The sequence below is a fragment of the Panulirus ornatus genome, chromosome 11 (assembly GCF_036320965.1).
Source record: "Panulirus ornatus isolate Po-2019 chromosome 11, ASM3632096v1, whole genome shotgun sequence".
In the NCBI taxonomy this organism is placed as follows: Eukaryota; Metazoa; Arthropoda; class Malacostraca; order Decapoda; family Palinuridae; genus Panulirus; species Panulirus ornatus.
This window is the reverse complement of record NC_092234.1, coordinates 66,742,908-66,763,628: the sequence shown is the minus strand read 5'-3', so window position 1 is coordinate 66,763,628 and position 20,721 is coordinate 66,742,908. Positions and strand designations below refer to the sequence as shown.

Genomic DNA, 20,721 nt, shown 5'->3' with positions numbered 1-20,721 from the left:
ACCACCACCACTCCCTCTCTCCCTGGTCAGTTCCTCCCTTCCTCACCACCACCACTCCCTCTCTCCCTGGTCAGTTCTTCCCTTCCTCACCACCACCACCCCCTCCCTCCCTGGTCACCTCACCACACGGTACATTTGACATTTTTTATGGTCTACTTACTCATCCCTGCTATTTTCCTCTACGTACTTTTCATGTTGACAGCACAACCTTAATATTTTCCCCAGATTATATCACTACAGCGACCGGCAAGTTCAGTCCCACTAAGAAAATGAATCACTTATTGGCATATGTGTAGGAAGGTTATTGGTCGTACGTCTGGCAACTTTCTAGCCTTGTTTGCAGAATGAGGATGGACGGACAGACAAACAATAGCGCCAATAATTTTATAATGCGATCAGAAGTCCATAACCTTTAAGCACAAGGTGGCCACTATACTTGTAAGTAATCAGTGATCGACTGCAACTCCCATACCTGTTGTCTAGAACGAGTCAGCTGTCTAGTTGCTTTCCTGTGTTTGTTTAAGATCGTCGGACCTTTGCTTGGTGCTACTTGGGCCTTTGCCTGTTGGCGGCCCGTTCCCTGGCTTTTCTTCATGGTATGTCAGAGTGTGTGTGTGTGTGTGTGTGTGTGTGTTCAAGGTTTTCTGAGATGCAGGCAACCTCCTTAGGAGATGGTGCTGGGCGCGCTATTTTCATCTTGGAGGTGGGTATTCATCGATGGTCTGGAGCAGGTGTTCCATTTGGTTCTTCTGAGTCTTGTGAAGCAGTGAGGTCGCTGGTACTACTACATGATCTTCCTCACTGAAGTCACTTCGCAGTCCAGCACGTTGTGTTCCAGTGTGTGCGATGATGGCTCCTGGCAGTAGCCGGTCTCTGATGACGCCGTCAATTTTTTGCCAGCTACATTGGTATCCCAGTCGTAGACGGTGTTGATTAACTTGGGTTTTCCTTCTCATGTCTCTGTCGTTATATGGTGGCTCTAATAACGTGGCCACCATCTACCACTTGGCTGACAGGGATCCGGTATGGCAGGCGTCGAGGAGAATCCTCTTGGTCCGGAGCTTTGCTGCTTGCTGTCGCTGGTGTTTTGCAGGCTCACTGGGTGATGCACTTGGATATTGCTAGAGCGTGCAGCTGTTTCAGCTGCTTTGTCTGCTGTCTCGTTCCCCACGATCCTCACGTGGCTGGGGATCCCGCGTATGGTGACGGGACGTCCCTGTGGCTGTAGCTTTTGAAGTTGAGCGAGGATCGAGGTGACAAGCTTAATGTTGTCTTTTGGGAGACTGTGCTGCAGCGCTTGCACTGATGACTTAGAGTCCGTGTGTATCATCACGGACTTCGAGTGTGTGGTGGCTGCATGTTCAAGGGCTTTGGAGATGGCTGCCAGCTCCGTCTGTAGTGTGGAGCAGCCATCAGACATCCTCCAGAGGCGAGTATGACCTTCGGTGTCTCAGGGGCAATGACTCTGAAAGCCAGTCTTCTGAGGTCTCCCAGCTGAAGGCTGGACCATTTGTCTCCCAGTACTGTGACTGCGAAGGTGGCGGCAAACTGTGCCGCTGGTATGGTGTACTCTCCGTCTCCAGTGTGGATGCCGCCGCTTGAAAGGCTTGGATGGCATTGGCCGCCTCGTGCGTCCAGGTTCCTTACACTGTGGTCTGAGGGCTGCCCGGACTTTGGCCTTCGTGGTTAAGCGCTTGTCTGACCGGCAGATCTTAGAGTCTGAGCTGCCGTCTGCTTGACTCTTGATGCTAGGGGTGGCAGCCCAGTCTCCATCTGCAGGTTGCAGATCCTGATCCACATTGGAGCTCCCAGTATGACCCTGAGTGCATAATTTTGGATGACCTCCATGTTCGGTCACCTGTCATCCCTCAGGCCAATGAGTGCTGGAGTACAGTAGTCTACCAATGATCTGATGGCGGCGGTGTAGTAGGTCTTGAGCACCTCATGTTAGCCCTAGCGGCTGGGCTAGTCAGCGACTTCATGATGCTACCTCTGATTTTTGTTCGTTGTCGGAGTTACTGAAGCTGTGTCCTGAAGCTGAGGCTTCGGTCAAGCCAAACTCCAATATATTGGTAGGTGTCGACCCAGGTTACCGGCGTTCCCTGAATGGAGAGCATCCTGTCTGGACTCGTGGAGCAGAGGGCCATCGCTCTTGTTTTACCAGGGTTGATCTTGAGGACCAGTCTGGTGTACTTTTTCAACCAGCTTGAGTACGTGTTGGGCGTTGGTGAATCTTATTCGTCCTCGCACTACCAGCCGGAGATCATTGGTGTAGTAGAGGAGCTTAATCGTAGGCCTGAAGGGAAGCCTCACTAAATTCTCCATCAGGACGTTGAAGAGTGTTGGGCTGAGGATGCCTCCTTGTGGGGTACCATTTCCGGGGGGCTTGTTTGGCGAGGCGACTCCTTGGAGTCGTACTCGTTCTTGGCGGCGCGTTAGGTAGTCCTGGATCCACCTGATGAACCTCCCCCTGGACTCCCTTCTCAGCTAGAGTCTCTAGTATCGCCAGAGGACTGGTTAACTCGAAGGCTTGTCCCAGGTCCAGGAAGACCACTATAGCCGGTTTTTCTGTCGATGGTGCTCAGTATCTCCGCTATGTTGGTTGTTGACCCGGTGTTTTCCGTGTAGGTGAAGATATAAGGGTGCGGGGGGGCCGACTTTTCACTCAGCCTGTTAAGAACCATTCTCTCTACCGTCTTGGTAATGCAACTGAGGAGGAAGATGGGTCATGGTTTCTCTGTTTCTCTGGGCTTGGGAATGGGTTGGATGTCTACCTTTTTCCACTCCAGTGGATGGTTCTATGCTGTCCACAAGGCGTCGATGACTTGCAGCAGTGCCTCGTGTCCAGCTTCTCCAGCGTAGCGTAGCATGGAGTAACTCATTCTGTCGGCCTCTGGTGCCGCCTCCCGTGCTCCGTTTCATTGCTTCGTGCAGTTCTTGCTTGGTGAAGGCCATGTCCGTTCTGTCTTGCCTGCTGTTCGCTTCCCGTATGCGTTGTATCCCACCCTGTATGACTCTTCCTTGTGTTTCTTCTGCCTGTGTGGGTAGGTTGTTTGTGGCTGCTCGGTCGGAGAAGAGACCCTTCAAGCCTCTCTGCATCCTCTCTGGAACTGGTCGGAGCGGCATAGTCGTGCCAGATTTTCTCTTGATCTGGCCCCACATCCTACCGTAGGAGGTGTGCTTGTTCAGCTCGGAGCTGAGCCAGCTTTCTTCCATAATGCTTCTGGTGTGCCGGACTGCATCCTGCAGAAGGTGTCTGCTTGCATCGGTGGGGTGTCCCCTGTTGTTTTTCTAACCTTATTTACCCTGTTGTTGAGCTCGTTCACTCTGCTACAGTAGTACCAATGGTCTTTGTGTCGCTTGGCTGAGGGCTTGGTCTTAAGGATGGCCAGATCTGCTGCTTCTTGAGGGGCTCGAATTAGTTCCTCGTGTAGGCGACTCTCGTCTGTGAGTGTGATGCCCGCCTGCTGTTGGTGCTCATCTTGCCATGTCTTAATTTTGCTTCTGAGAAACTCCCAGTTGGCTTTTTTAGTGTTGTACCTCCATCTCGGTGGTGGAGGCGGAGGGAGCTTGTCGAGCAATAGAGTGGTCAGCATGGCAAAGTGGTCGCTGGTGAGAGAAGGGTGCAGTTGCCAGCGGGCTGAGTCTCTTAGGGAGCGGGAGAGGAAGGTGAGGTCGAGTCACCCACCCCTTTTGTGGATTGGCTCGCTGTTGTTGAGGAGAGTAATGTCTGGCGTGTCAGCAGTGTGTGGTAGAGGTGTAGCCCTTCCTCATTGATGGCACTCGTTTTGAGATGAGGAAGGGATGGTGAGCATTGAAATCTCCCCCTACCAGTGTTGTGTTGTGTGCGACCGATACAAACAATTCCCTGATTTCGAGAGAGCTCCTCTGGCTCTTGTAGATGTTATAAATGGCGATGTCACGGTCTTGCAGTATGACAAGTATGGCTTGCGCTTCCACATCATGGCCACAAGGCATCAGGTACACAACCACTGTGCGTGGGATGTGCGACCTGACAAGGATCATGCAGCCTCTGGTCGATGCCTGACTAAAGTCATTCCTGTACACCTTGTACCCACTGAAGCGGAAGCTTTGGTGTTCCTGGAGGAGTGTTTCTTGAAGGAGAATGATGTCGAGGCCTTCACTGTGTGCTGCTGCATGGGAGGTACGTTTTGTTTCTGATTCCCTGAATGTTCCTAGACAGAATCACCAGTGTGGCGCTGCTCTCCATTAATGAGATGGACCTTGTTGAGTTTCCCTGGTCAAAAGTTCCGGCTTGGTGACCAGCTCCATAAGTCCCATCTGCTCTGCGTCTTGACAGGGTTTTCTCGCTGGCCTTCTCTTGACGGAGGGGTACGGTGGGAGCCTCGGGGCTTTCTCTTCTCTCCGGCTGCGGCTGTTCTCTCGTGGGGTTACTTTGGTTTGTTCCAGCGCGTATGTGGTGACGTTGACTGGAATGGGGGCTGTGGTTTTGCTAACTGGAGCGGGGGCTGTGGAGTTGTTGATTGAAGCGGGGGCTATGGCCACTCGGCCAAGTACGCTGCCCATCAGAACGGAGAACTGTGTCGCTTGGATCCTGTAGCCCAGCAGTGCTGCCAGACCTTCCGCGAAGTTGGTCAGGACCTTGCTTAGGTCCGACACGTGGAGCATACCGCTCGGGATCAGCTGCTCGTTTTCGCCGATGTCTTGGGTGGTGCAGATGGCTTCTCCTGTGTGGCAATAGGGATTTCGTGGAGAGCGCAGGTAAATGTTCGGCATGCCATAGATAGGGCCGGAGGCTGTTGCTGTTACTGGCCACAAGCGATGGTGCTTGGAGAGGCCGGCTGACATTCGGTGGCGGTGTGTTTGGTGGGTGGAGGAGGTGCAGGCTTGGTGACGTGCACCTTCTTTGTCCTCTCAGGGCAGCCCGGCTACCACGCGTAGGATTTCCCTTCGCAGTTGGCACATCTGGACGTTACTCTCTCGCCCTTCTTTAGTTTGGTGAGGCACAGTTTTGTGCTTCACTGCGCATATGGCGCATATGTCCATGCTGGAGCACCTTGACTGGTGGTGCCCGAGCCTCTGGCAGCGGTAACATCTGAGGGGATCCGGCACGTAAGGTCGCACCTCGTATTTGCCCCAGACTTTTAAGTCTATGGGTGATGATAACCTGCCGATTCTGTGCCGCTTTGTCTGTCAGTGGAGTGCAGCGCTCCGTCTTTAGAACCTGGGGGAGGTTTTCCAGGGGATCCAGGGCCAGTTCCTTCGGGTACTTCAGCACCACGGATTTGGTCTCTCACGGCCAGGTCTAGTTTGGTGACCATGCTTGAGACCCTTAGGACATCCAGGGCGCTGGCGGAGAGGGCGTCTTTGGAGTGGAGAATCATCTCTTCCCTGAGGTTGGGTTTGACCGTGAACCTGACACTGGGAAACATTTTCTCTAGACCAGAGATGGTTCCATTGGCCGTTGATGCCTCTGTGGTCACAATCCGGAACTTGGAAAGCGCCGGAGTTGAGCTCGTTGAGGCGGTGGTGTTGGTTGTCGTTGAGGAGGCGGTGTTGGTTGTCGTTGAGGAGGCGGTGTTGGTTGTCGTTGAGGAGGCGGTGTTGGTTGTCGTTGAGGAGGCGGTGTTGGTTGTCGTTGAGGCGGTGGTGTTGGTTGTCGTTGAGGAGGCGGTGTTGGTTGTCGTTGTGGTGATGGTTATCGTTGTGGCGGTGATGTTGGTTGTGTAGTCTACTGTGATAGGAACTGTACCCTCCGTGTAATCTACTGTGGTAGGAACTGTAACCTAAGTGTAGTCTACTGTGGTAGGAACTGTGCCTTCCGTGTAGTCTACTGTGGTAGGGACTGTGCCTTCCGTGTAGTCTACTGTGGTAGGAACTGTGCCTTCCGTGTAGTCTACTGTGGTAGGAACTATAGGAATAGTGAAACATAAGACGTTGGTGAAGACGTGACAAGCAAGGTTATTCTTAAACGAGATGCACAAGTTGGATCAAGTGAGATGCGTGGGTGTGTGTATACTGCCTGAAAACGTATCGCTTCTCCCAGCAGAGCGCATGACCCTCGTCTGCCAACAGAGTGCATGACCCTTGTTCAAAACAAAGATGAGACGAGCGTAACACAGTACATATCAACATTACATGTAGGAATACATGAGACATGAGAATACTTAACATAAACTTCTTCCATCTCCATTTTGGGGAAGACCCAACTGGGTGATTGACTGCCTTAATTTGTGCCGGTCACCTCGGCAAATTCATTATGCACCCACGCTCATCCTGTGTGAGGCGTTAACGCAAAATATTTCGGAGATCGCAAGGGGTCATAGTCAGACCCCCAGTGGGTTAATATTACACAGGATGTCACAAAGTTTCATATAATTAGTTATACCGACTAGATTCAATAAGTGGATACAAACTTAAAATTTCAAGCATCGTATTAACACTGAGGTGTTGAGACACTTCTTGCGGATTGTTTTGTAAAGTTATGTTTAGTTCTGTCGCCAAAAAGCTATATTTTTCACATTCTAAGACGTAACGTTCTAGTTTGTGTCCAAATCTTTGGCCACAAACTTTACAATTCACATGATTACCATCTCCAGATAGGCCAAATCGCTAACTGTACATCATGGAATCTGCTGATCTTATTACTTTCTCAATATACACGGTTTGATTTACACATCTCACTGTGATGGAAAATGTTTCCACTTGTGCTTATCTGACCTCGTCTTGGTGCTTCAAAGAGGTCAGTTAGTTTCTTTCTGATTACAGTTTTGAGACTTCTAATTTACAACCCACTGTTGTTCTCAACATCAACTTTATTAAGTGTAGATTTGGCTAAAGCATCAGCTTTGTCATGATCACGGAGGCCTACATGAGAGGGAATCCGTTGCAGTGTAATTTGAATCCCTTGAGCAATAAGGTTGGTATATTTGTCTCTTGCTTCAGAGACCAACATGTTACATTCTGATCTCATGATGTTAAGGGCAAGTAGTGCCGATATAGTATTAGAGATATTAATATTAAAGGATGATAAGTATGGTGGACAATTCAGTTTGACACAGATCCTTAATTGTGTATTCAAATATTTTTCTCAAATATATTACTCTTGGGTAAGATCCAATGGCAGCACTGGCTACTTTCCCTGTGGCAGAGTCGCAAGACCCGTCAGTGTAGATGATGCACTGGGATACGTTATCATCAGTCTGGTGTTTATGTATATGTTCAAGACCACTGGTTTTGATCGATTTGTCTGTAGGAAGTGCTGCTGCTTCCTAATTTCATATAAATTATATAAATCAAATATTGTCTCGTGGTTAGCTGTTATTTGCATCCATCTAGATTCACTTGTGCCACAATTCTATAGAGACAACACTCTCTGGATCACCACGGAAGCTTCAGTCTTATAATAAGATTAATTTCAAGTATTCTGTCTTCAGTGCTGGGAATACCAAGTTCTTTCCGCATGTTGAGTACTTTAGAAGTCCTCAAGCAACCAAGTATGATTCTTTTAGGACTAAGACTGGTACGTGGTTATCTATTAGAGACCTAATATAAGTTAAGTACATCTTTATAACAATTCTGTCATTTACATCATAATTAGTGTTGTCCCCTACAACAGCTCTAAGAGCTCTTGAGTCTATCAGTTCATTATCGATTTAGTTTTTGTACACTAGCTGCAGCACATGAGACTGAGACACCAAGAGATTTAAAGGAAGAGATTTAGTCAATTACTTTCCCGTTAATTTACAGTTTAGATGGTCCGCTCCTGCCGATACCGATTCATTCACTGAAGACTTTGATTTTATCTGCAGAAATCATGAAGCCAAGGCTCCCACAGGTTGTGTGTATGCAGTTAAGAACGGTTTGCATTTCACGATATGATTTGATATGTATAAGAACATCATCAGTATAACTAAATGTGATGTTTATAAGTCTCTATGGAATCGATTTCGGAAATGAACCAATTAGTTCCTTGAAGAAGGTGGGGCTAAGTACTCCACCTTGAAGAATGCCAGGTGGCATGTCTTTTTAACTTCACCTTTGTAGCCTTGAAACAACACAGCTGACATTCTATTAGAGAGAGAAAGCCGAGTATCCGGTGCAGGAGCTGGCCAACCATATCCATTTTTGCTGACTTACCGAAAATAACTTGCCTATCAGAGCTATCAAATGCATCTTTTAGATCAATAAATGTGGTTTACTTATACGTCTGTCCCCATGAACTGTTAGGAAAGTAGCAACACCGCTGAGTGCACTTTAGCTTGTGTGAAGTGAAACCATCAATATTTGGTGACATATGTTATTTGATTCTGTGTAGTAGTCTGGTAAGTCCCATCCTCTCATAAGTTTTGCAAAGGGAACTCGAGGGAATTGATCGACTGCTCGAGAGCTTATCGCTTCTGCCGACAGAGCGGAAGACGCTCGTTCATGACAAATGAGACATGAGACATAAGAATACACAACATAAACTTCCTCCATCTCCCTCCCTCTTTGAGAGTCTGAACTAACGTTCGAATTTGAGAGGAGAGGTCTTTAGTATCTAGGCGTTCCACGGCCTGTCTGCTGTAGCTGCGTTTGGGTGACGGGGGGGGGGAGGGGTCAGCGTGAAACTACCCTTATGCTCGCCTCTCGCACAGGCTGTTGTCGTCCCTTCGTCTCTGGCGTGTGAGGAGGCGGGCGGATTTGGGACGAGAGTGCTGACTGGTGAGGTCGCGGGGACGGCAGTGAGGGGAGTGTGATGTGGCCTCGGGTAATGGCGGTTTCACTATCATGATCTACCATTGTCTTCATAGATTCCCAATTAGTGACGGGAGGTGCAAGAAAGGCTATCTACTATGTATGATCTTTTGATGGTGTGGAGTCAGTAAGTGACCTAAAAACTACATGTAAATAGTGACAAAAGCTGTTAATTTAGAGAAGGAGTATATGGACACATCAAGTAGACACCGCTCACCTTCCAGTGTGGCCTATCGTACAGGAGTAGCAGACGACCCTGCCAAGGTGCTTACTCATAGATATGACAACCCGCCCTCAGGAACCGGTACCTGCCCTTGTAGCTTCGGGAGAGCAGCCTAGTCCCGTTCACCACAAGCAAACAAAAGGAAAACACCTTCTCCAGCCTGTTGGCCGACACCAGATGAACAAGGCAGACCCGATTTTTAACTTGTGCTCTTAGACCACATCCTGTGAAGGGAGTGGGTTTAAGTTAGGGCTTTTACTGAGCACACCTCTAGGTCCCGGTAAGTAGGCCCGAACACCATGAGAGCACTCGCACTTTCTTGGCACCATGCGCCACGCCAGTTAACTATTGCAGATGTCACATGCACGGTGCCTTTGCCGGTAAAATCCCGTACACCCTGAAGGACTTCCGGGGCGCTGCAATAGCTGCACTTGTGTAGATGTGCAGCTGTAAGTGCGAAGTGAACACCAGAGACTTAACTGTCTATCATGAAAGCCTCTGTGCCTTTGGAAGCCACGATATCCGGCTTCCTAAAGGACAGCACAATAGGAATGCGAGGCTCGCAGGCTACTTCGTACCCCGTCTGCCCCAATCGACCAGCCAAATAGGCACTGATGTTATCGTGCCTCTTTACCCCGTACTCCCGTGGGTACGTGGGCATACCTGGGCGATATGCCCAACTGTACCGGGCTTGTGACAGGTGTCACAGAGACCATTGTTCTCGGCCGGCCTCTAGCAGTCCTGGCAGGGGCGGGTAAAGCGCCAATCCTCACTTGGACGGCATTCACGAAATCAGAACCGGATAGGAAGCGGTTCCCACTATTTACCCATCTGCTGACCTGAGGCATGGTAGCAGATAGAGCGAGTCCCGCACCATCAACGGAACTGATCAGATTGGCCCTCCATGCGCGATGGCGTTCGAGCTTATTACCCGCCTGCTGACCAGCAATACACGCGGGTCTACCCCAGCGGTGCAGCTTGCTCATCGCTGTAGGCTCCCGGACAGCCACCTGAATCACCGAGTCAGTCGAAGTGAGGAATTTCTCGAACCTAGCTTGATTATATAGCCGGACGGTCGAGACAAAGTCCGGTATACCAAGCCCACCATCTCCTGCCGCCGAGTGGAAGCACAGGGCACGTCATGGGCTGGGCGGAACCAGCGGCGAACCATGACTCTAACTTGGCTGTCCATGCGTGCTAGTTGCGTCTTATAGACTTCCCCCAGCAGCAAGCGATGCATGAGCTTTGGCGCTAGATGGTCTACAAGCAATGCAATCCTATGTTGAGGTTTTAGAGGGGCTCTGGTGATGTTAAGGATCCCCTCTTCTAGCAGGGCACCGTAGGATTTGTGCCTGCCCCCTGCTCCAACAAGAACGCCGAGGTACTTATAATCGTCCTCAGCACTCAAGGAGCCGTCCTACCTTTGTTGACGTACCAAGTCTTGCGCTTGCCGTCGACCTTCATGCTGAGGGAACGACACTTTCCCGGGTTCACTCGAAGTCCACCCCCCGCAAGAGTCTCTGTCATGATATCAATTGCCTGTTGCAGGCCAGTCTGCGTCTTCGCCACCAGAACCAAGTCATCAGCAAATGCCAGCACCAATACCTTCTGGTCGCTGAATCCGATACCCACACCTGATTCCTTAACCCTTGCAACTCCCTTGTCAATCACAAGGTTGAAAAGGAGTGGTGATAGTGGGTCACCCTGCTTGACCCCACGAGTCATATTTATTCTTCCCGACATCTCGCCGCTGCCTTCAATGTGTTTGAAGGCTCGGTCATACGTCAACATAACATATGCCCTGACGAGGGCAGGAATGCCCTTCCGCGACATGGCCCGCTCGATAGTGCTATGGTTAACACTATCGAAAGCTTTGGCCATGAGGAATGCCAGGTGCTCATCGTGGGTGTGTGCCCGCGCACGTCCAGGATTGTGAGGTTCTCAAGGCATCCGTCCACTGGGACGAATGCCTTTTGAGCTCCATCGATCTGGACGAGGCTCAAGATGCGGCTGCTTAGGAACTTATGAAGCAGTCGGACTACGGCACAAGAGATCGTGATAGGCCTGTAGTCCTTGGGTTCTGTTGGGTTCGGTACCTTTGGTATCAGCACCGTACGATTTGCCTTGAATGGTTCTGGCAGCGTAGATGTGGCTAGCCACAGATTGTACATCTTGCAGAGTACTCTCGGAGGAATGGACTTCAAGAGACCCGTCTGCACTCCGTCAGGGCCAGGAGCTGTTGTCTTTGTGGCTTTGAGGTGGTGTGCTACCTCACCTACGGTTATAACCTCTGCTATTTGTTCGCTTAATGAGTCGCAATCAATAATTACACGCCTATCCGGCTCAGATGGTCGAGAGAAGAGAGCTTCCCAAAGAGTGTAGAGGGTTTCCGGCCCAACCAAAGTTGGCGGTACCTCCCAGTCGTCTTTTAGAACCAGTCCAGCGGCCAAAGACTTATTTTCTTTATAAAGCCTCTGTACTTTACGCCATTGTTCTCTCCGAAGACGATTCCCGCACAAAGGAGCCTCCTCAGTACAGCGTACGCTGCCAGGGTTCACTGACTGTCTTGGTCCGTCTTCCCCACGATTCCGGTAGTCTGAGGGCGAGCCACAGGAGCTTATCAGTTGCCTGGGGTGCTCTGTGGCTACCCTGATCGCGGCAAGGCTGTCACCCCGACGCAAATGGCTCAGGGCAACATCTAAGACTTCCTCGTCCCACGATGGATTCGTGAGGCCAGGCCCGAGTGTGTTGAGGTCAATGGCAGTCTCCGCAAGGAAAGAAGCAATGGATTGGGATTTAAGGATCCGCGGAGCGTCTGAGATGGATAAAACCGTGGGATCAGTCTCACGACCGGGAGTGGTAGGCTCTCCTTCGCCGAGGACAGCCTCCTCTCCGGCATTCGCAAGACCTTCACCAGTGGAGTCAGCACGCACACGCCTTCTTGCGCGTGGTGCCTCCTCCGGGATGCCACTCCGTGTGTTGCTTCCTGGAGTTGCCGGGACACTCCTCTCATCTGACATACTACCAGTCACCTCGCCTTCACCGGTTTCCAGGTGAAGATTAACGTCAAGGACCAGTTCCTGAACTCTGGTCTTATACGATGCTTTCCATCGAAGGCCTTTGATCGCTTCGACCGTCCTGGAAGGAACAGTCGCCTGCAACCGCTGGTTCAGGACCTACGCCAGCAACTACTGAAGCACCAGCTGCCATCTTCGCCTCTGCCCTTGCGAGAAGCTCTATCTCCTCATCGGTCCATCGAGCCTTGGATAGAACGTGTCGTGTCGCCAACTCTTGGTGGAAAGAGTTGGGGTGTGTCTGCCTTTCGTGGACCATACGGACCCGAAAGCTGGCAAAGGTGGTCCCAAAATGTGGGCAAGTGGGAGAACGGTCGTCGGCCGCTCCCCCATGGCTGTTGTGGGCACACGACATACCAACAGTGGCTGGGACGCTAGTCTGAGCTGACTGAGGTAGTCCCGATGGCGACCGATACCTACGACTGAACCTGGTGTGTGTGTGTGTGTGTGTGTGTGTGTGTGTGTTAGGGGGGGAGGAAGTGCAGGGCGGTTCTGTTAGAGTGCTCGTTCTCCCCTGTTGCAGTATCAACTGTCAAGCATCATACTCTTCCGCTGCGTCCTGCTACTCGGGAGCGAAGGAGCGGAAGTGCGCTGGCCTGGCTATATGCAGCCGGTGACGGAGGAGGATCTGAGCGGGTGACCGGCCGTCCGGGGAGGGGAGGGGAGTTATGTATCTCCATCAGTCGTCGGTCAAATCTTCATCCTCCAGGCAGCCATTACTGGTGGTCATGATGATGAGGTGCCTCACCTGCTTCACAAAGGCCTCAGCATGACCGTTGGCGTGTGGGTAGAGCGGTCATGAGACGTGGTGAGACACGCTTCAACTCTTCAGGAAGGCACGAAATTCGGAGCTGGAGAACTGAGGTCCACCGCCCGTGCGAAGACAGATACAGACGCCCACATTAACGAAGAAGACGCGGAGAAGCTTGATGGTGGCGCGTGATGAGGCGTCCCCTCCGTACTGACCAGTGTGTGTCCATCCATACAGCCGGTCGACGTACAGCAAGAATTCCTCTCCTACGTGGGAGAACAGGTCAGCGGAGATCGGGATGGAGTCGAGTTACACATCAACGGTTCCTCTACCTGGGATGGCTGGAGGGCCTGGCACGCGTCACATGCCTGCACAGTGGTCACGATGACACTCGTGATGCCAGGCCACCACGCCGTCTGCCGGGCGAGGCGCTTTGTGGCCTCGATTCCTCGGTGAGAGTCGTGAAGGCGGGACAGAACTTACGGTGGAGGGTGGCAGGGATGATGAGCCGGGCGCCATGGAGAACAAAACCTTCGTCAGTAGCCAGGCTGTCTCGTATCCTGCACAAGTCCCGTAGTGCTGTTGGTACTTTTTCCTGTTCGTGGGAGAACCGTGTCATAACGGCGTGGTGGAGTTGAGGGTGGGCAGCAGTTGTATGTATCTCCTGGATGACGGGGTCAGGGAGGTGACGGGGGGCGAACGACACCTCCGCTGCTCTGGCCATTATGCAGCTACGTATGGTGACGTCCGCCTCTGTCTCCAGGTCTTCCGGGGTCGGGTCATCCACAGTTGCGCGGGACAGAGCGTCGGGGATTGCCTGTCCTTTCCCCTTACGCCACACTCTCGTGAAGGAAAACTGCATCGTCTTCTCCTTCAGACGCTGGAGACGTGGGTGTTCCGCCGCGTCCGGTGTGTAGTCGTTCAAAATAGGCACCAACGGTATGTGGTCGATGAAGAGATCCAAGTGTGGTAGAACCAGCAGGTACAGGAGGCACTAATTCTTTATGCGCCAAACACCTGCCACGAGTTCTGTAATTCCACAGTGGCATATAAGACTAGAACCACACTGCACCAGCCTCTATTTGTCACTGTGACCCTGCAGAAGAGCATAAACCACACCTTTTAGACACATGGCGTCTGTTTGGAGAACTGTAGGAAGAGCGGAGTCGAAGCGGGCGAGAAATAGAGTCCAGGTCAGGGCTTCTTTCACTTTCTTGAATGATGCCTGGTGGTTGAGGGTCCACATGAAATCAATCATGGGGTTGAGGAGGGAGCGTAGGGTGTCTGCTGCTATTAGCATACCCAGGGTGAAGTCTGCTAGCTGGGTTACGAGATCCAATAATCACCTTAAGTCCCTGATGTTGGTTGGGCTAGGGAAATCTGCGATCGAGTTCACCTTACCTGGGACTGCATCATACACTCGGCTGCGATGTTATTATAACCAGAGAACTCGGCAGACTGACTGGCATACACAAACTTACTACGGCTCGTGGTTATGGCGTATTTGTGGTATCGTTGAAGGATCTCCTGGACACGTTGAAGTTGATCTGAGAAGATCCGATCCCAGACAAGCACGTCATCCACGACCCTGGCACAATCCCTGGCGCCTTTGAGTTGAATGTCGCCATAGCTGCAAAATCTTTGCTTGATGGACACGAATCCCATGAGGCCACTTGCATTGCTGAGTGGACACGAATCCCATGGAGCCACGTACAAATATTGTGGTGTCCCCAAGACGTTATAAAAGTGGTGAATGGCTGTGTCTCAACAGCTAGCGGAACCTGCCAATATCCCGGTATCGCGTCCATCGTGGTGAACTATTTGGAGCCAAGGGCGACCTCCGCGACGGTGTCGCGCGGTGTCGGGGCAGTGTGGGCGAGGCGCCAGACGTACTTGTTCAGCTTGGTTAGGTCCACGATGGTGCGGACGCCTCCCTCCTGTTTCGTTGAAACCATAATAGGATGACACCACTCCGATACCTCGTCACCTGGTGGCTGGATAATCCCTTGCTGCACCACGCTGTACAACAATCTGATCGTTGTCTGCTCTCTAAGCCAGAACTGGCCCACTGTTAAGTTCCCATGTGGACCTCCTCCGAGTACACCAGGACGTCTTTGAACTCTTTCAGAAGCTTCTGGCGCTCCTCCTCCAACTGCTCGGCGCTGGGGACATCAGGGTTGACATTGGCCGGGCATCGGTAGCGGAGCGACTTTATCTGCTTGGGATAGTTAACAGGGACGATGATGATGGCTCTGGAGTCAACCAGGAGAGCAGGGCGTTGACGATGTCACGGAATACGTCGACGGTGGAGTTTGTTGACACATCATGTGTGAGGATTGCCTTGAGTGATCCCACAGGTGACAATTTGATGCCTTTTGTCAGGAGCACTTCCTCGTCCTGCGGAGAGGAGAGCTCAGACTCGCGGAGACCGAGATGTTGCAGCTGGTGTGGTTCGATGATGGCTGTCGTTTCTGGACCGGTGTCGGGCGAGCACAACAGAGACTCTCGAAGTGTCCCGTCAGGTGAACACACTCCGACGTTAGCTCTGGGAGTGCGACGGTTGGCTGGGGATCTGTGGGCGGCTTCAGGCAACGGCTAGCTTTACCTGTCAGCTTCCTGTTGTCACAGGATATCTGCGGATCCTGTAGTTTCTTGCGACACACTTTCATGAAGTGTCCCGTGTGGCCACAGTAGGGGCACTTCTTTCCCCAGGTAGGACACTGCTCTTGTCGTCCTTCAGATTAGAGAAAAATGGTAAAATAAACAACTGAGCGTCTGCCCTACAAATTGAAATGTCCGCCATACCTATCGTTTTCTAGCTGGTAGAATTCACTGCCACAGACGGTTTAATTGTCGCTAATTCTGTATCTTCACTATTACGAATATTCAAACACTATTGCTCAAGGGATTCAAATCAAATTGTTATGCAATCCCTCTCATGTAGGCCTCCGTGAGCATGACAAAGCTGATGCTTCAGCCAAATTTGCACTTAGTGGAGGTGATGTTGAAAACATTAGGTTGTCAATTAGAAGCCTCAAAACTGTAATTAGAAAGGAACTAACTGGCCCACGAAGACGATAAGCACAAGTAGAAACATTTTCCTACACAGTGAAATGCATAAAGCATAACACGAATATGGAGAAAGTAATAAGATGAACAGATAACAAGATATTGTAACTGCTATACTAGGCGAGACTATAGGTATTATTGGCGTTTTGGCCTATGTGGAGATGTTGATCAGTGAATTGTAAAGTTTGTGGTCAAAGATTTGGACACAAACAAGAACATTATTACTTAAAATGAGAAAAAAATGTCACAAAGCCTTATTTTTACTAACAAGATACCTAAAATTCTAAGTTTGTATTAACGTTTTGCATCTAGTCGGTAAAACTTCCTAAATGAAACAATAATGTAATGAATCATCTACAGTGAATTATAACATTCTATGTGCTAATAACTCTCTGTTGTCTGGCCAAGACCTTCTGTGATCTCTGTCATCATTTAGCGCTACCGCTCACAGGATGAGCGTGGGGTGCACAAGGAATTTTCCGAGGTTACTGTCACAAATCAAATCAATCGTTTTGAACAGCTTCCGAGTTACCTGCCGGGTTCACCACGGTGTTGTAGGCTGACTCCTCGCTGCTGCACAAGGACACGGTGTAAGACAGTTCAGATGGAAGGTTGATGGCCCGGAGTTTCTTCCGAGGTTTCTGCTCCCGGATGTCTGACGTGATGCGAGTCACCAGACAGGCGTCCATGATGCATGGTCAACAAGTACCCTGAGGGCGACGTAGAAATCGTCGCAGGCCTTGCCCTCATGCTGGCGGCGTTCATCGAAGCTCACTCGACGTAAAGCTACGTTGCTCTGGCGCTTGAGGTCAGCCTTGATGAGCTGGAGGATGTCTTCCATTGCCAGGCCGGTGTCCTTGGTAACCCCGATGGCGTGGGCCACGATGGCCCTCATGTCAGGTGTGAGAGAAGACCTGAGGTGTGCTAGTTGTGCGCGTTGTGGCTGACGTTTCAACCATTTCTACGTCGTCCGCCCAAGCACGACGCCACAACGTAGAGTCGCGGAGAGAGGCGTCAGACGTGAGCTTGTGAGGTGCGGGTGATGGTGGTGGTGGTTGGCGCGGCTAGTGGCGTGGCGTGCCGTCCGTAGCGTCAGGACTCCAGGCCCTGTGTACTGCTTGGTGACTGGAGAACGGGCCAGCACCTGTTGCATCATGTCTCTACTGTAGCTGCTGCAGGAGCTGTTGGGCTGCGAGTTGTCGCTGGGCCTCCAACATGGCTGTCAATCTCTCCAGCGCTGACGTGCCTGTAGCGCCTGCCTCCCTCGTCTCCTCTGAACTCGCCCGACGACCACTACTTTATGTCGCACTGCTTTTGAATAAAATAACGCCTCGCCTCATAGATAACGTGTTTGTAATGATTACCGGCAGTACTAAAAGCTGAACGGGAACCAGAGGAAGGAGATTCTTTCCAAGCCCGATATGCCTCCTATTTCCTTGCCTAGATGACCTTGGAACAGGTATGGTTGAGCCATGGATTGGATGAAGAGGTCATCTTGGAGGAAGAAGAATAAACGCTTCTGTTTCCGCGACAATAACCTCTGTTATGCGTTTGGTGGAGACAGAAGCATCACTACATAAAAGACAGTAATTTACCCAAGGAAAGTCAGAAAAGAAGTTAAGTAAATTATTTCAGTCAGCTTTGTTGAGGTGCCAATATTTACGCTTAAAAGGGCTGCTGGTGGAGGAGGTGCCGTTAGAATAGATACATACGAAGTTTCTGGGGAAGACGATGGAAAGGTCTGTGAGGCCTGATTGTGGATAGGGTGGTGTGGTTTCGGTGCATTACACATCACAGCTGGAGAATGTATGTGGGCGGATGTGTCCTTTCTTCGTCTGATCCTCGTGCTACCTCGCTAACGGTGGAAACGGCGATTATGTATGGAAAGAAATAATGTAGGGAGACACGAGACATAAAAATACATAACATAAACCTCCTCTGCGAACCTCAGCCTCAGCTCTCGTCCTGTTCTTCGTCGGCCGACCTCACGTGTCCCGCTGCCACTTAGATTAAATTAACTGAATTTTTGTGCCAAGTTATTGAAGGGACTTGGAGACCATAATGTTTCGGACGAGCAAGTCAGTTGGTAACAGGAAGATATGTATTTACTATTTTCATCTTTAAAAAAGGCCTAATACCACCATAACATTTATCACCATGAATCACAATACCAATGTTATACAGAACAGAAAAACATCACCGCTGACACATCTCCAGGAGTCCCTTTCACCTCCACACTGATGGGATCATGTGTCATCTCATCTGACGACGTATTTGGTGTTGCCTGGTCAATGTTCAATGCCAGTGTTGGGTTAGGGACGTACGTTAGAGAAACATCACAATGCTTCCAACGTTATACCATTTTCTTTCAAAGTAGAATCAAGTCACACACACAGCTAACACAGCGGTGAGGTGCTGAATAATATTTGGACGCTGTGTCCGATATTGTGACGGTGTTTATGGGCAAGGAGACCACGTAGTCCTCGGCAGTGTAAGGGAATCTGTCATAGAATTCGCAGTAAAGAATCCGTTGCACTTCCGTCTTTTTCCATAACTGTCACGTGTGTCGAGGTGTTGACCTCTGAAAGTCATGACCAGATCCATCGACTCTCTAGTTCCTTGATCCAGTCATCACCATATACACATACCTGGTGTTGTGTCGCGATTGAGGGCGATTTTCATTGTATCATTAATGTGCAATTCTTGATTAAGATATTCACAGCATATTCTGTATACACGAGCCTGCTTTTATTCCGAAATTATCAGTGTAATATAATCAAAGTGTTCCACTGATCCGGGCCCGTGAGCTACCATGCATCATCTCATTATCACTCAACGTAATAGTTGTAATAAAGGTGGGTCCATATCGACCTATATATATATATATATATATATATATATATATATATATATATATATATATATCCCTGGGGATGGGGGAGAAAGAATACTTCCCACGCATTCCTCACGTGTCGTACAAGGCGACTACAGGGGACGGGAGCGGGGGCTGGAAACCCTTCCCTCCTTGTATTATAACTTTCTAAAAGGGGAAACAAAAGAAGGACTCACGCGGGGAGTGCTCATCCTCCTCGAAGGCTCAGATTGGGCTGTCTAAATGTGTGTGGATGTAAGCAAGATGAGAAAAAAGGAGAGATAGGTAGTATGTTTGCGGAAAGGAACCTGGACGTTTTGTTTCTGAGTGAAACGAAGCTCAAGGGTAAAGGGGAAGAGTGGCTTGGGAATGTCTTGGAAGTAAAGTCAGGGGTTAGTGAGAGGACAAGAGCAAGGGAAGGAGTAGCACTACTCCTGAAACAGGAGTGGTGGGAGTATGTGATAGAGTGTAAGAAAGTAAATTCCCGATTAATATGGGTAAAACTGAAAGTTGGAGAGAGAGGGGTGATTATTGGTGCATATGCACCTGGGCATGAGAAGAAAGATCATGAGAGGCAAGTGTTTTGGGAGCAGCTGAGTGAGTGTGTCAGTGGTTTTGATGCACGAGACCGGGTTATAGTGATGGGTGATTTGAATACAAAGGTGAGTAATGTGGCAGTTGAGGGAATAATTGGTGTACATGGGGTGTTCAGTGTCGTAAATGGAAATGAAGAGCTTGTAGATTTCTGTGCTGAAAAAGGACTGGTGATTGGGAATACCTGGTTTAAAAAAGAGAGATATACATAAGTATACGTATGTAAGTAGGAGAGATGGCCAGAGAGCGTTATTGGATTACGTGTTAATTGATAGGTGCGCGAAAGAGAGACTTTTGGATGTTAATATGCTGAGAGGTGCAACTGGAGAGATGTCTGATCATTATCTTGTGGAGGCAGAGGTGAAGATTTGTAGAGGTTTTCAGAAAAGAAGAGAGAATGTTGGGGTGAAAAGAGTGGTGAGAGTAAGTGAGCTTGGGAAGGAGACTTGTGTGAGGAAGTACCAGGAGAGACTGAGTACAGAATGGAAAAAGGTGATAACAAATGAGGTAAGGGGAGTGGGGGAGGAATGGGATGTATTTAGGGAAGCAGTGATGGCTTGCGCAAAAGATGCTTGTGGCATGAAAAACGTGGGAGGTAGGCAGATTAGAAAGGATTGTGAGTGGTGGGATGAAGAAGTAAAATTATTAGTGAAAGAGAAGAGAGAGGCATTTGGACGATTTTTGCAGGGAAAAAAAATGCAAATGACTGGGAGATGTATAAAAGAAAGAGGCAGGCGGTCTAGAGAAAGGTGCAATAGGTGAAAAAGAGGGCAAATGAGAGTTGGGGTGAGAGAGTATCATTAAATTTTAGGGAGAATAAAAAGATGTTTTGGAAGGAGGTAAATAAAGTGCGTAAGACAAGGGAACAAATGGGAACTTCAGTGAAGGGAGCTAATGGGGAGGTGATAACAAGTAGTGGTGATGTGAGAAGGAGATGGAGTGAATATTTTGAAGGTTTGTTGAACGTGTTTGATGATAGAGTGGCAGATATAGGGTGTTTTGGTCGAGGTGGTGTGCAAAGTGAGAGGGTTAGGGAGAATGATTTGGTAAACAGAGAAGAGGCAGTAAAAACTTTGCTTGGTATTGCAATGGAATTTATTAAAAAAGGGGGTGACTGTATTGTTGACTGGTTGGTAAGGTTATTTCATGTATGTATGTCTCATGTTGAGGTGCCTGAGGATTGGCGGAATGCTTGCATAGTGCCATAGTACAAAGGCAAAGGGGATTAAAGTGAGTGCTCAAATTTCAGAGGCATAAGTTTGTTGAGTATTCCTGGGGGAAATTATATAGGAGGGTATTGACTGAGAGGGTGAAGGCATGTACAGAGCATCAGATTGGGGAAGAGCAGTGTGGTTTCAGAAGTGGTAGAGGAAGTATGGATCAGGTGTTTGCTTTGAAGAATGTATGTGAGAAATACTTA

The 20,721-nt window shown here is 49.7% G+C and overlaps 1 protein-coding gene across 1 annotated transcript in view; it reads left to right on the top strand.

Moving 5' to 3' along the window:
• Positions 1–20,721, top strand: part of LOC139751625 (uncharacterized) — a 454,545-nt gene that overhangs the window by 1,492 nt on the left and 432,332 nt on the right. The window lies entirely within an intron of this gene.